General features: G+C 38.6%; 1 protein-coding gene across 2 annotated transcripts in view; it reads left to right on the top strand.

Moving 5' to 3' along the window:
• TBX20 (T-box transcription factor 20) overlaps window positions 1–15,120 on the top strand; it is a 61,689-nt gene that overhangs the window by 23,697 nt on the left and 22,872 nt on the right. The gene's annotated exons all lie outside the window — the stretch shown is intronic.

The following is a 15,120-nucleotide window of genomic DNA, read 5'->3' as shown; positions in this document are numbered from 1 at the left end:
TTTTGTGTCCAGATAAGATAAAAAAAGAGTGAGTTTGTAGGAACACACTCCTTTCAACGCCAAAGAACCATAACCTTGCTGTAGATAGTCTCCGATTCGCCACCCCACTTCCCCTTCCACCTATAAACCCTTAGATATGCAGCTGCTTAAGCTTTGACAGCTGCTATGTCTGCATCTGCTCTGTGCTATTTCCAAGGAAGTGGTTTTTTTTTGGTTGGGATATTTACTCAACTGTAAAAAATAGGGTTTCTTCATTATCAACGACTCAATCCTTTTGATGATAATAAGCTTCATGTCTCTAGTGGCAATCTGTAGAGAAATGGAATTTTCATAGCCTTTGCCTTCTGAAGTGGACATATTTGCTAGCATGAAGAATATGAGTAGTTTGGAATGTCGAAGCAAGGAGATCTAATTTAATTCAAGGCACATATTTTACCTATGGTGTAGACTGCGTCTATGTTGTAGGAGAGACATCAGATCTCAGGACCTTTAAGAAGACAAGTGACAATCGTGTGCCTGTAACTTCACTTTTTACTTAATTGAAATGGTTCACACATTGTGAGGCCATCTATGTGATGAGTAATGACTATAATGAGATCCATAGCTTGCCCATAGGAATGTCAAAAAAATGTGTGTTTTTCATAGGGAGAAGATTTTTCAACCTGATTATTTGTAACTCTTACACCTACTATGTAACTTTCTGTACTTCTTTTTTTTTGTATGAGAACATTTAAGTTCTCCTCTCTTTGCAGATTTCACTTATACAAAAAGTGTTATCAACTCTAGTCACCATGTTACACATTAGATCTTTAGACCTTTTTTATCTTCTGAACTTATTCTTTTATGTGGCCTGAAGTCTTTGACAGGTGGTGTACCCTCACCACCAGCCTTTAGGTTTAATTTACCTCCAAATCTTTGTGCGATTTCCCTACTAACTGCTACACGTTTCTGTCACACCCTGTGTTATCTACCACATGGTCACGTCTCCTGACCTCCGCACTTGTTTCCAACCTGTCCTGGCAATTACAGATGAAGAACTGATTACACATTTTAACAACATCTTTCTGATCCTTCCCTCAGCCTTCCCAAGTGGCAGAGCATGGGGGGTGGGTGGTTTTGAGTTGGAGAAACAGATATAGAGACTCAGTGGGGAGATGGAGAAGCCAGCAGGATAGGCTGAAAGTGGGGCAGGTGCTATGGGATTTGAGTAAAAGAGAGACATTAAGTGGTTGGGGAGCTTGACAAGTGGCTGTGGGTGCTGAGATCAGGGAAAGAAAATTGAGCTTGTGGTTGAAAATCCATTGCATGGGCGCCTGGGTGGCTCAGTCAGTTAAGCGTCTGACTTCGGCTCAGGTCATGATCTCGCGGTCCGTGAGTTCAAGCCCCGCGTTGGGCTCTGTGCTGACAGCTCAGAGCCTGGAGCCTGCTTCGGATTCTGTGTCTCTCTCTCTCTCTCTGCCCCTCCCCCACTCATTCTCGCTCTCTCTCTCTCTCTCCCTGTCAAAAATAAATAAACATTAAAAAAAATTTTTTTTAAAAGAAAAGAAAAGAAAATCCACTGCAAACTGCAGAGAGACTCCAAGTGGGTAGCTCTCTAATTAGGTGGGACAAAGGCAAGCAGATAGGCCTTGAGACTGAAGTCAGTGAGAATGTAGCATCAGCAGTGTGGGTGACAAATGAGTCCATTTGCAAAGGCTGCTCTCATTCAAGCGTGACCTTTTTCATTTGTTTCTGGAACGCCAGAGGCACTGATGCAAAGGAGATGTGTACAGGTGGAATCATAAGGGAACTTGTCTGTTTAAGTCAGGTAGCAGGTAAGAATGAAGACAGTGGCTCAGTGGGGCCGTAGTGGTGTGTTTTTGTAGTGTGTGCCCTATCTTCTGTCTCAAATCAAAGGATGGGTATAATATACTGGGGGACAAACTCATCAGTTAGACTCCCAGCTCTGCCTTTTACTGGCACAGCGATCCTGGAGAAGTCTCCTAGCCTCTGAGTCTGTTTCCTATGGGAACAATAACCCTGCTCACTTCAGAGGTTTGTTATGAGAACCAAGTAAGATAACATTTATGAAATACCTTATAAATATAAAAATGTGAAATAATTATATTATTATTTTTTTGCCCCATCCAAGTGTACTTTAGTAGTCTTAATAAACTACACCTAGAGTAAAAATAGCCTCTTAGTTGCACGTGCGCTCACGAGATGTGAGTCCCCAGACTGACTGCCCTTTAGAACAGCAGATTTAATAATACATGCAGGCACATTTTCCACTTATTGAATAAGCATCCTGATGTGGGGAGCAGTCACATGAACGTGAAGCTGAGTAGCTTTCAATGGTCTGAGAGCAAAAAGAGCATCTTCTGTGACCAGCTGAAAGTTTGCAAGATGACCTAACTAGTGTGAAATTGGCCAAGGTTTTGGATTTCATTTCCAGGTATTTAAGTCTGAATTTTCCCTAAACAGCCTTTGGGGATGGGTCAAATCAGATCAATTGATCTTTAGAGACCTAAAGAAATTAAATTAGTCTGGAGTCAGTTACTGCACTAAACCATCTAGTAATTGAATTGCTCCTTGTAACTGATTGAAAACAGCCCTATCTGTAACAATAGAGGAGACTTTTCTTTATAAGAGATCTGAGAGAAAAACACATCTTTTTATGACATGATGACAGAAATTGCACTTTTCTAACCTAATTGAATATGATGTTATAAATATGTGATCTTAATTATTTTAAGTTTCCTGTTCTAGATTTACAACTACTATATGGGACACCCAAACAAAAACGCCTTTGGGACTGGATCTGTTTGCTGTATACCTCTATTACAATATTATTTCTTCTACGGTTGCATATGCTTTTGGGATACTGTATAAGGCATTACGGTTTTCTTGCTCTCATTTTACTAGGTTCCGGTCAGATACTTGAATGTCTAACATGCTTCACATGTAGCATTACTCCTCAGTGACAGCATCTCCCTCATTTCTAAAAGGAAACCCACCTCATTAGCAAAAGTAGAAAGTATTTTCATTGGATACTTTGCACAGCTTAGAAGCAAACCAAAGCCCAAAGGGATTTCTTATTTTTTTATTTTTTTAAATGTGTATTTATTTTTGAGAGAGAGAGAGAGACTGAGCGTGAGCAGAGGAGGAGCAGAGAGAGAGGGAGACACAGAATCCAAAGCCTGGAGCCCCTGAGCTGTCAGCATAGAGCTTGACGTGGGGCTCGAACTCATAAGCCATGAGATCATGACCTGACTAGAAGTTGGATACTTAACCAACTGAGCCACCCAGGTGCCCTATGGATTTCTTCATATAACCACATTCATAGTTATTTAGTTCAGGGAAAGAAATACCTGCTGGTCTGTCAGATAATAATAAACAATCTGTCAAGCTGATGTTTTCTTTGGGGGGGGGCACTTTGTACAGTAAGTGAAAGCACAGTGTTACCTCTGAGAAAGGAAAAATAACTGGGAGGGTTACTAATTGATTTCTTCAAAATTAAGTTTCTTTTATTAGTTTTTTTTTCAAAGAGAGTTCATGCTCATTGCAGAAAAATACTAACAAGAAAAAAAAGCATAAATACGTAACAAATCCCATTCACTCATTGGTAATACTGCTAACAAAAATTTATATATTCTTCCAGGTACTTTCCTTTGCATTTACTTCCTTTAAAGTTTACATACATACTGTTTTTAATCATTTCCCCTTAATATCAATAGATGTTTGTCTGTAGTATACTTTTCAATAGCTGCCTAATTTTCCACTGTGTATGATCATTTATTTGACCAATCCTATATATTGGTTACTTACATTTCCCACTTTTTATTATTATAAACAGGGCCAGGAAGAAAATACATATCTTTACCCATATTCTTCATTATTATCATAGGATAAATCCTAACAAATGAAAATACTGGGTCTAAGTTTTAATCATATTTTTAATTGTTAAAAATTTGGGAAAAACCTAAATATTCAATAATAGAAAAATGGTTTAATGAATGTTTATAGTCATGCAATGGAAAAACTTTTAAAAATTGTGGTAACATTGCAACCTAAAGTTTGCCATTTTAATCATTTTTGAGTATAGAATTCAGTGGCATTCCGTATATTCACAGTGTTGTGCAACCATCACCATTATACATTTCCAGGATGTTTCCATCATCCCAAACAGAAAGTCTGTACTCATTCACTAGTAGCTCCCCATTGGTCCTCCCTCAGCCCCTGGTAATATCTGTTCTACTTTCTGTCTCTGTGAATTTGCTTAGTTTAGGTACCTCAGAAAAAGGGAAAGATACACATGTTTTTAACGCTTTTCATACATACTGCCAAATTTCCCTCAAGAATGATTGTCCATGTCATGGTCAAGAGTGCCCATTTCTTGTACCTTTGTCAAACATAATCACTGTCTTTTCATCTTTGCCAATTTGATAGGTGAAAATTTGTCCTTTCTTTTGTAAGTTGGCCTGTTTGTCATTAACCCTCTTTTTTTTCTTTTGTATTGTTCATTTTTTCTCTTACTGATCTATACAAGCTACTTATGTAATAGTATTTTTAGTATTTTATATATAATATTTAGTATGTATTAGTATTTTTATTGCTTATGTATACTGGACCCATTTTACCAGTTTGAAATTAGCTTTTTAAATGTTTTTGATAAATAGAGTATTTTATCACCACTCTGTTTTTCTTTTACTTTATGATTTCTATTAAGAGGCCCCTACTTCAGAATTATATAAATATGTAAATGTTCAACTACAGACTTCTGTCACCTTACGGCTTTCTATTTTTTCACTTAAAAAGTCATGCAGTATTTATTTTGGTGTAAGATATAAAATAGACATGTGTACTGTACATTTTTTATAAGTGGTTCCAATACATGTATTTACTAACATATTCCTTTCCCACTTATTTATAATTCCCCCTATCATATATTAAATTCTTACCTGTAGCAGTTTTTATAGTCTCTTTATCAAACTTCCAGTATTGCATTGTTTTAATGTTTATAAATTGATAAAATATATAAAAACTGATACTTAGATATCTGATATGACAAACTCCAAACGTTTTTACTTGTTATTTTCAAATTTTCTTGCTATTCTTTGACATTTATGCTTCCAGTCTTTGGAATCATTTTGTCAGATCTTCCCCCAAAAAAGTCATTGGAAATTTGACCGGGCTTATGTTCCATTTATATAATAAGTTGGAGGAGAAAATTGGTATCTTTACAGTATTGGGACTTCCTTCTGGGCATATGTCATATGTTTGTCCTTTTACTAAAATGTCTTTTTATGTTCCTTAGAAGTTTTGAGATTTTCAAGTTTGTAAGTCCCAACCATATTTTCTTAGGCCCCAAATTTTCTTAGGCACATAGCTAAGTCTACTAGAGCTACCCTGTCCTATTTTACCAATGGCCCTTGACCATAGATGGCTTGACCATTGATGGTCACCATAGGTGACGTCAAGTGAGGACTTGAAATGTGGCTATTCCCATTGAGATGTGCTGTCAGAACAAACAAACAAACAAACAAACAAACAAACCCATGATGTTGAAGGCTCCTTGAAAAAAGAATGAAAATATCTCAAAAGTTGTTTTAAAATATTGTTAGATGTTAAAATAATATTTTGGGGGTGCCTGGGTGGCTCAGTCAGTTAAGCATCTGACTCTTGATTTTGGCTCAGGTCATGATCTCACAGTTTGTGAGTTCAAGCCCCATGTCGGGCTCCATGCTGATAGCTTGGAGACTGCTTGGGATTTTCTCTCTCTCTCTCTCTCTCTATTTCTCTCTTCTTCCCTTCCCCTGCTTGTGCTTGTTCTCTCTCTCCCTCTCTCTCTCTCTCTCTCTCTCTCTCTCTCTCTTTCAAAATAAACTTTTAAAAATGATACTTTGGACATATTAAACATATTAAAATTAATTTCACCTATTTTTTTTTAATGTGACAACTAGACTATTTAAAATTACATATATGGCTCACACTACCTTTGTACTGGATGGCACTGCACCAGAGAGATTTTTGGGAAGAGAGAGCTTGCTTTTGAAAGTAGAATTTTTAATTAGAATCTACCTAGTATAGCCTGTAAAAAGCTATCGATTCCTATCCGTGTTGGGCATACTGCCATTTTGATGAAACTTAAAAAAAGAGTTTTAATAATTTTTCCTTTTAGTCTCTTGAGTTTTCTACTCAGATTGCTGTATAATTTGCAAAAAAAATGATAATTTTATCTTTTTTCTTTCTTATAGCTATACTTTTAAAAATGTCTTTTCCTTGTTTTACTACACTGACTAAAATTTCCAAGACCCTATTGAAAAGTAATGATTGTAGTTGGCATTATTCTCTTGTTCTTGGCTTGTTTAGCAATGCCTCAAATGTTTGATCATCATATATGGTTTTCATTGGCAGTGGGTTTCAGATGGATATTTTTTTTTCAACATTTATTTATTTTTTGGGACAGAGAGAGACAGAGCATGAACAGGGGAGGGGCAGAGAGAGAGGGAGACACAGAATCGGAAACAGGCTCCAGGCTCTGAGCCATCAGCCCAGAGCCCGACGCAGGGCTGGAACTCACGGACCGCGAGATCGTGACCTGGCTGAAGTCGGACGCTTAACCGACTGCGCCACCCAGGCGCACCTGGATATTCTTTATCATGTTTAGGCAATACCTTTCTATGCCTAAATAATTTTTTGTTATCCTGAATATTAAATGGATTTATATTTAATAATCTTTTAACATCTGAGACAATTTTAATTATTTTTCTACTTAAAAATTTTTTTTTAATGTTCTTATTTATTTTTGAGACAGAGAGAGACAGAGCATCAGCAGGGGAGGGGCAGAGAGAGAGGGAGACACAGAATCTGAAGCAGGCTCCAGGCTCTGAGCTGTCAGCACGGAGCTCAACGCGGGGCTTGAACTCATGGACTGTGAGATCATGACTTGAGCTGAAGTCGGATGCTTAACCGACTGAGCCACCCAGTCACCCCTATTTTTCTACTTTTAAATAATAATATGAATAATTATAGTCCTGTTGTCTATATGGAGCTATCAGTTTATTTCTGGAATAAATCCTGTCTGGATTTTATCTGGTTTACTTGTAATCTGTTGCTGGATTTAATTTACTCCTATTTTCTTTAAGACATTTTATCAATTTTTGTAACAGAGATTTAACTTTGTTTCTTCTTCCCTTTTCTGTCAGTTTTTGGTATCAGGTTTCTGCTAGTATGTTCAAATGAATTGAAATATGTTCCTTTTGAGTCTGGATCAGTTTAAAAATGCAAGGAAGTTTTACAGTCTTGAAGTACTCTTATGGGGAAGACTTGTTTAACTAGTTAAGTTCCGTAGTTTATCAGAAATATATATTAATTTCTATCCCATTTAATGCTTTTTGTCTTGGATTCTACTTTGCCTATTCTTACATTGCTGTACTTTTTAAGTTTTTGCTTTCTTTTATTTGCCTTTTAGTTTTGAAAAATCTTTGTCACTATAGCAATATACTCCCTCTCTCTTGCATCATCAAGTATCCTGACATTTGACAATCATCTCTAGATCCCATTTGTCTCTTGAATTACTGATGTTTTCAATTTCCTGCTCCTTATAATAAAGCTCCTTACGAGTTGTGTCTATTCTCTTCCCTTTGTCTTTCCTACCCTGCCTTTCAGGCTTTCCTCCTCTTCTCCACCAGTCCGCCCTTGTCCAGGTCACCGGTGACCTCTCCATCGCTAAATCCAATGGACAGTCTCAGTCATCGTCTTCCTTATCCTGTCAGTCAGGTTTGACACTTGTTCATTCTCTCCTACTTTCCTCTTGGCTTCTAAGACCTCTCACTCTTCTGGTTTTGATTCTACTCCATTGGCCATTCTTTCTCCACCCCCCGGTTGGTTCTTCCTCTTGTCCTCCATCTTTAGACAGGGATGTGTTCCAGGCCTTCATCCTGGGACCTCTCTTTCTCAATCTGCACTTCTTTCCTGGGTAGATTGACCTGGTTTCATGATATTATATGCTGATCACTATTAAATGTACATCTCTGGTTCTGTCCTCTCAGATTCAAAGACCTGACTGGCTATTTCTTTTACTCTTCCCTCTCCCCATAAAGGGCTTCTCAGATTTCACACATCTGAGACAGGATGCCCAGTCATTGTCTCCCACACCTGCTCTTCCCTTACCCTTCCCATCTCAGCTGTGGGCAACCACATCCTTCCACGGCTCTGGCCAAAAGGCTGGCAGTCATCCTTGGCTCCTCTTTTTCTTTCTCTTCCCACATCCAAACAGTCAGCTAATCTTTCAAACTATGTCCGGAGGAGTCCAACTGCTTCCTTACCATCTCCACTGCTACCACCCTTATCTGAGACACTATCATCTCTTTACTAGATTATTACACTAATTTTCTCATTGATCTTTCTACCTCTACTCTTACTGCCCTTAGGTCAATTTCTAGTACACCAGTCAGAATGGTGTACTTTCACTGTCGAGGAAAGGGAATTGGACCATATCACTCTTGCTCAGAGCTCTCCAGTGACTCACCTTCTCATTGATAGTAAAATCCCAGTCCAGACATGGCTTGAGAGGTCTTATGGAATCTGGCCCCGACCTTCTCAGTTCTGTCTCTGAACTCATGTACCTTCTTCCTCTTGGTCACTTTTCTCTAAGCATGCCCAGGCCTCCGCCTGGAATGTCCTGCCCCCAAATCTGAATGGGTCTGAGGCTTTGTCTTTTGTTTCCTACTATATCCCTAGGTCCTAGAACAGTGGCCGGTACATAGTATATACTCACATATATGTTGAGTAAATAATGATGTTGTCTTTTTAAAAATAACAAGAGTATCTGTATTTTTTAAAAAATTTTGTCTGAAGGTCTTTGTGTTTTAATAGAAAAATGTAATCCCTCTTCAGTATCGTAATAATTGATATGTTTGATATTTCTGCTCACTGTTTAATTCGGCTATTTGCTTTACATTTTATTTTCTCTTCCTTTGTTATATGTATCACCTTACCCCCACCCACCCCTTTTATTATAGCTGAACTTCCACAGTCAGGCAGTGGGCTATATACTTTACACACTTGATTTTAGTCACTCGTCAAAATAAGCCTATTAATAAAGAACCATTATCATCCCTGTTTGGTAGATGAGATAGCGGAAGTTTGGAGAGATCGGTACTTTATTCACACAATTTGTGAGTTGAGCTTCGCACCCACCATAGTTTCTATGAAACCAAAGTCTTTGCTCTAGTGTTAACTGTATTTCTTTTTAATAATTATGCTTTCGAATTCTAAAAGACATAATTGTAAAATTGACATTTCTGTTATTGTCAGAAGCTATATACTTTCTTTTCTTGTAAAATAGGAGATATTTAGTATATGATTTTTCTTTGTACTACCCCTCCCCCTCCATCCATAATTGTGGTTTACATGATCTGGGATTTTTTTTAATGTTTTATTTATTTTTGAGAGAGAGAGAGTGTGCACAAGCGGGGGAGGGACAGAGAGATGAGGACAGAAGATCTGAAGCAAGCTATGCTCTGAGAGCAGCAAGCCTCATGCAGGGCTCAAATTCACAAACTACAAGATCATTACCTAAGCCAAAGTCGGATGCTCAAACAACTGAACTACCCAGGCGCCCCTGATCTGGGGTTTTAAATCCAGATTTTTATTCATGTATCTTCTTTATCTTTTTCAAAAGTTTTTTTGTTAAGGGTGACAGTACATCAACTATAGTCATTTAAATTGAATTCGAGTCATTTCACTGTTTATTGCTCATTTCTGTAGTCTTTCCAATTATTGGAATTATGTTCTGACTTTATTCCCAGTTGTTGGTAAACGTTGAGTAATTGGCTGGGAAAGGATGTGTGCCTCCTTTGCTTTATGAGTTCTTGTTTATCCCAGAGGATCTGCCAGCATTATGGTAGCAGTCTTTCCCCCCAGACCCTTTCAACTGTCCTTTGCCATCTGGCTTTTAAATACTGTGGAATAAAGGCTGGTGCCACTGCCTCCCCTTTGTTGGAAACTTACCTTTTTTTCTCTCTGTCTGGATAAAATGCTTTTAGAATATTTTCTTTGAAACTCAGAAATTGGCCAGTATTTGTCTGATTGTAGATTTGTAAAAATTAGTGTTTCCTCTATAAATAAACCCTTTAAATTGAAAACTCAGGTCGTTTTTCAGCTCAGGCAGACTGTCTTCTCATTCTTCTTTATCTCCTCTTTTTGCTTCTAAGTGGCCTGCTCTATTCAGACCGTCCAAGGCTCCTATTATATGTACATTAGTTACATCTCCCAAATCTGTTCCCTGTTTCTCTTATTAATTAATAATTTTCATCTCCTTAACTTTTTTACTCTGACGTTGGGAGAATTTCTTATATAAGGTTTCTCATTTGTTTGATTTTGTTTCCTGCGGCATCCAGTGTTCTGCGTTCTGAGTTCTTTTAGGATGTGGTTATTGTTACTTTGACATTCTGAGTATACTTACGCATCCCAATGGTTTCCTTTTCATGCCCGTTAGTGCTTGTTTTGTTTTGTTAGTGCTTAAATCTTGGTGAAAATTTGAAAATATATATTAGACACTAAAATATTTCTTCCTGTTTCTTGAAACAAGTCTGTTTCAGAAGAGAGCACTTGTTCTGCTTTTATCTTTTATTTATTTTTTTTAAGTTTATTTATTTATTTTGAGAGAGAGAGAACACGAGCATGAGCAGGGGAGGTCAGAGAGAGAGGGTGACAGAGAGAGAGAATCCCAAGCAGGCTCTGCACCATCAGCACAGAGCCCGACGCAGGGCTCTATCCCATACACCCTGAGATCGTGACCTGTGCTGAAATCAAGAGTCAGATGCTTAACTGACTGAGCCATCCAGGTGCCCCTTGTCCTGTTTTTAAAATTAGTTTTCTTCTTTTGAAATGCCGAATGTTTTGTTAATGTCCAATTACTTTTCCCCAGCTCATCTACAGAATGGGATATCTGATTGCTTAGTGGTAGGGAGTTGAGATTAATTTTGAATAAAAGCATGTGGATCTTTGTTAAATCTTTCAGGTACAGACCCAAGAATAGGGTGATAATTTAAATTTTTTATAATATTTCCACTGTGGAAGTATAATTATTCTGTTTGGGGTACGGAGTTGTGGCAGGTAGATTGGGGGGGGGGAGGGAATGTAGGAAAGGGAGTTGTCACCGTGCAGTGACTGAGCTCCCCTCTCAGTCTGCCTCAGCAGCTAGAAGTTAGCACCTCCTCCAACCAGCCCGGCAGAGCAGCCTTGCAGCCCTCCTCCAGAGTCAGAGTGAGCAGAGCCAGCCACGGCCATGGGCCCACGGCGTTCAGTGTACCATAACCACCCCGGGTTAGCTGAGAGCCTCGCTCTGGGATTCCTTAGTCCTAGCCTCCAGAGCGCGAGAATCCGCTCCTTGTCAGCTGTTCACAGACCTGGCTTTATCATTCATCTCTGCTGCTCCAAGGTGGGGTTTAGGTGAAGCTCTGACCGAGGACTTCCCTTTATTCCCTCCCCAGCTAGCTTGCCAGTGATGACTGACACGCTGCTTGGTGCTTCCCTCACTCCTCTCCTGTTTGTGGCTAAACCGTGCATTTGGCATTCTACCTGATTTCCTGTTTTCTCAGTCATGTCAGTGGGGCAGAGAATTAAATACATAGGCTTATCTCACCTTATTCATTCAGGATGCATACTGAAAGTCTCTATAAAATAAGTTTAAAATCCCCTGGCACTGAATACAACTTCCAAACACATGAAATTTGGACAGAAGCCCAGAAGGAATCAGGCCTTTTCGCTCAGAGCTCAAAGACACTGTATTAATTTAGATGAGGAAGGAAACTTCAGGAAAGTCGCAAATCTGATATTCTGGGAATTGATGGAAGTTTCATCTGCATCAAGCCACAGAGCAGCCAGTGTTTTGGCAGCTTTGCTAAAGAGGCTCATATTTTGTGGACAATTTCTGTGTCTTTCGTGATGACTTACAGTTTCAAAAAGAAAGTGATGTTTGGTCCTAACACAGCTCTCAGCTTGCTTGTAGAGTGTCTGAGGCAGTAAGGCGTTCATTAGAAGCGGTGCAGGGTCAGTGGGGCCTATCTCTCATCGGGTAAGCGGCTTAGAGCAGGGGTTGGCAAACAGCTATCTGCCACCTGTTTGGGAGAGGCCGCAAGGTAAGAATGGTCTTTACCTTTTTCAGCGGTTGAAACAATTAGAAAAATAATACTCCGTGGCATGCAAAAGAATATGAAATCAAGTCTTGTTGTCTATAAATCAAGTTTTACTGGAGGGCAGTCACATTTTTCTGTTCATGTATTGCATGTGGCTGCTTTCATGCTACAGTGACCGAGCTGGGTATATCTGACAGAGACCATAGAGCGTGTGAAGCTTTAAACATTTACTCTTTGGCTTTCTTAGAAAAAGTCTGAGGATTCCCGGCTTAGAGCTTTAAGGGGCGGCGGAAATATTAGCAGCGGGGAAAACTCCTACCCAGCAATTTTATGTCTATAGGGTGATGTTTCCTCTCTGTGGGTTGAAATGAAGAAACTCAGAATTTCGCTTTGAGCCTGTCGACAAAACTGGCGAGATCTGATCTCTGCCAACACCTTATCCTTCCTGTCTTTGCCGTGGTGGTTGAGATGTGCTCGCAGGGGCATTTTAGCAGGTGTAGTTCAAGCCAGAAGAAAGATGACAGAGTAGGGTAACCAAGTAACAGCCTGGATATGCATACTTTCTAAGAATTTCTGCAGATTTCGGGGCGCCTGGGTGGCGCAGTCGGTTAAGCATCCGACTTTAGCCAGGTCACGATCTCACGGTCCGTGAGTTCGAGCCCCGCGTCGGGCTTTGGGCTGATGGCTCAGAGCCTGGAGCCTGTTTCCGATTCTGTGTCTCCCTCTCTCTCTGCCCCTCGCCCGTTCATGCTCTGTCTCTCTCTCTGTCCCAAAAATAAATAAACGTTGAAAAAAAAAAATTTAAGAATTTCTGCAGATTTCAATCACCTATGGTATTGTTACCCATTTTCTAATTTTGTACCTCAGCTATGATGAAGAATTGGAAAATAGGCTGTAATTTTTTTTTTTCTCTCCAAGCACCAGAAACTTTCAGGGCCTTTAGAGAACAGTATAAAAGGCTTTTGGGAAAGCAGGTGTTAGAAAGACTCCTAACACATCCTCATCCAGTTTATTGTTAGGGAATTAGAAAATATTTTTTTGAATATTTTTCAGATTCACATTTTAAAATGGCAAAATGATGTATTTGAAATGTGTAAGAATCAGGTACTCAAACTTCAAATAAGTAAAATGTGAGCCTCCACCTTTCCACTTATGCTTTCAGTTTGAAGGGTGTGTGCACACACGTGGGCATTAAAGATAAAATCATAGAGCGCCTGGATGGCTGTTGGTTAAGCACCCGACTTCGGCTCAGGTCATGATCTCACAGTTTGTGGGCTTGAGCCCCACATCAGGCTCTGTGCTGACAGTGGGGAGCCTGGAGCCTGCTTCAGATTCTGTGTCTTCCCTCTCTCTCTGCCCCTCCCTCACTCACACTCGGTCTCTCAAAAATGAATGAATGTTAAAAAAAAAAAAAAAAAGATAAAATCCACCATGAGTTCAAACAAATACTTTCCATTTAAATTCAGGGTGATAAGGCTTTAGTTAACTTCTTTGACCTTACACCTGTATCTTTTCTCTCATGCTGAGAATCCAGTTCTCACTAATGAGGGAAACGATAGACTGTTCTGTCATTACTCATGTGCTTTATCTCACAGTGTGTAGTTACACAGCGATCTCACAATACACATATCACGTACCTCCAACAACATGGCACCTAAAAATAGCTAAAATTCTTGTTGTGGTTCTTTGTGTCCTTAGTGTAGATTCTACTAGGGTGTTTGTTTTTAGCTTGTTTGTTTAGTTTCTTTTCCGTATTTTACTATTAGAGTATTTTGAAGTCACTTGGAATCATTCCTCTATGTAGTTATGCTTACTACCCAATGATACACATTTAGGTTCATTTGTTTTATTGTATTTTCTGGGTTTTTTTTAATTAAAAATGTAATTTTCTTACACGATTACTTAGTAAATGATTTACGTAGTTTCAAGACAGATCTACAGAATGTGGCTTATTCAGAGGTGTCAAGATTCTATCCTATCCTTTCCACCGTATTTCCTCCTTCTCCTATAAGTAACCATTAAAAAAAAAAAAGCACTGTTTTTTGTGTTTTTTACTATAAGAAGATACATATTTATATTTTTTCCTCTTTTTCTTTTTTGTTTAAAGTTTATATATTTATTTTGAGAGAGAGAGAGAGAAAGGGAAGGGCAGAGAGAGAGGGAGAGACAGAATCCCAAGCAGGCTCTGCCCTGTCAGTGCAGAACCTGACCCAGGGCTTGACCTCAGGAACTGTGAGATCATGACCTGAGCAGAAATTAAGAGTCAGACGCTTAACTGACTAAGCCACCCAGGTGCCCTGACTTCCTTCTTTTCTTAAATATTAACATACTCTACACATTTTCTACCTCTATACTATGTGAGTATAAAATATATACGTGATATACATATTAATACATTGGAGTTCAGTTCAGTTGTATTGCTTTGTTATATTTAAATAGATAAATAAGGCTTTTATGTGAATAATCTTTTACTATGTAGTCTATTTTATTAGCAACCTTTCTTTTTTATAATTTTTTGATAACTATGAAGGTTTGTACTCTTACTTTGTCTTCCTGTACACTAATATTTTTAAAAAATTCCTAGTCTTCCCTTTCTAATTTTCTCTAGGTCCCCTACTGTAAGCAGTATTGAAATTAACTAGTAGCTTATTTTTTCCCCTCATTTTCTCTATTTTTAAGCCTTGGAAGTAATATTCCTTTAATCTCAGTTAATAAATAATTAAAACCTTATTCTACTTAGCATCTTCCCTCCCCATTCTCCTCCTATTCTTGAGAATTTTATGTGATTTACCTTGTCAGAGTATATGTTCATTACACAATGTATTCTTTTTTATTTACTTATTAAAGATTTTTAAAATTTATTTTTACTTTTAAAATTTTTTAAAGTTTATTTATTTTTGAGAGAGAGGATGAGCAGGGGAGGAGCAGAAAGCGAAGGAGACACAGAATCTGAAGTAGGCTCTAGGCCCTGAGCTGTCAGCACAGAGCCCAGTGC

This window comes from Felis catus, chromosome A2, assembly GCF_018350175.1.
Source record: "Felis catus isolate Fca126 chromosome A2, F.catus_Fca126_mat1.0, whole genome shotgun sequence".
Classification (NCBI taxonomy): Eukaryota; Metazoa; Chordata; class Mammalia; order Carnivora; family Felidae; genus Felis; species Felis catus.
Note: the sequence above shows the minus strand (reverse complement) of the source record. Positions and strands in the feature narration are given on the sequence as shown.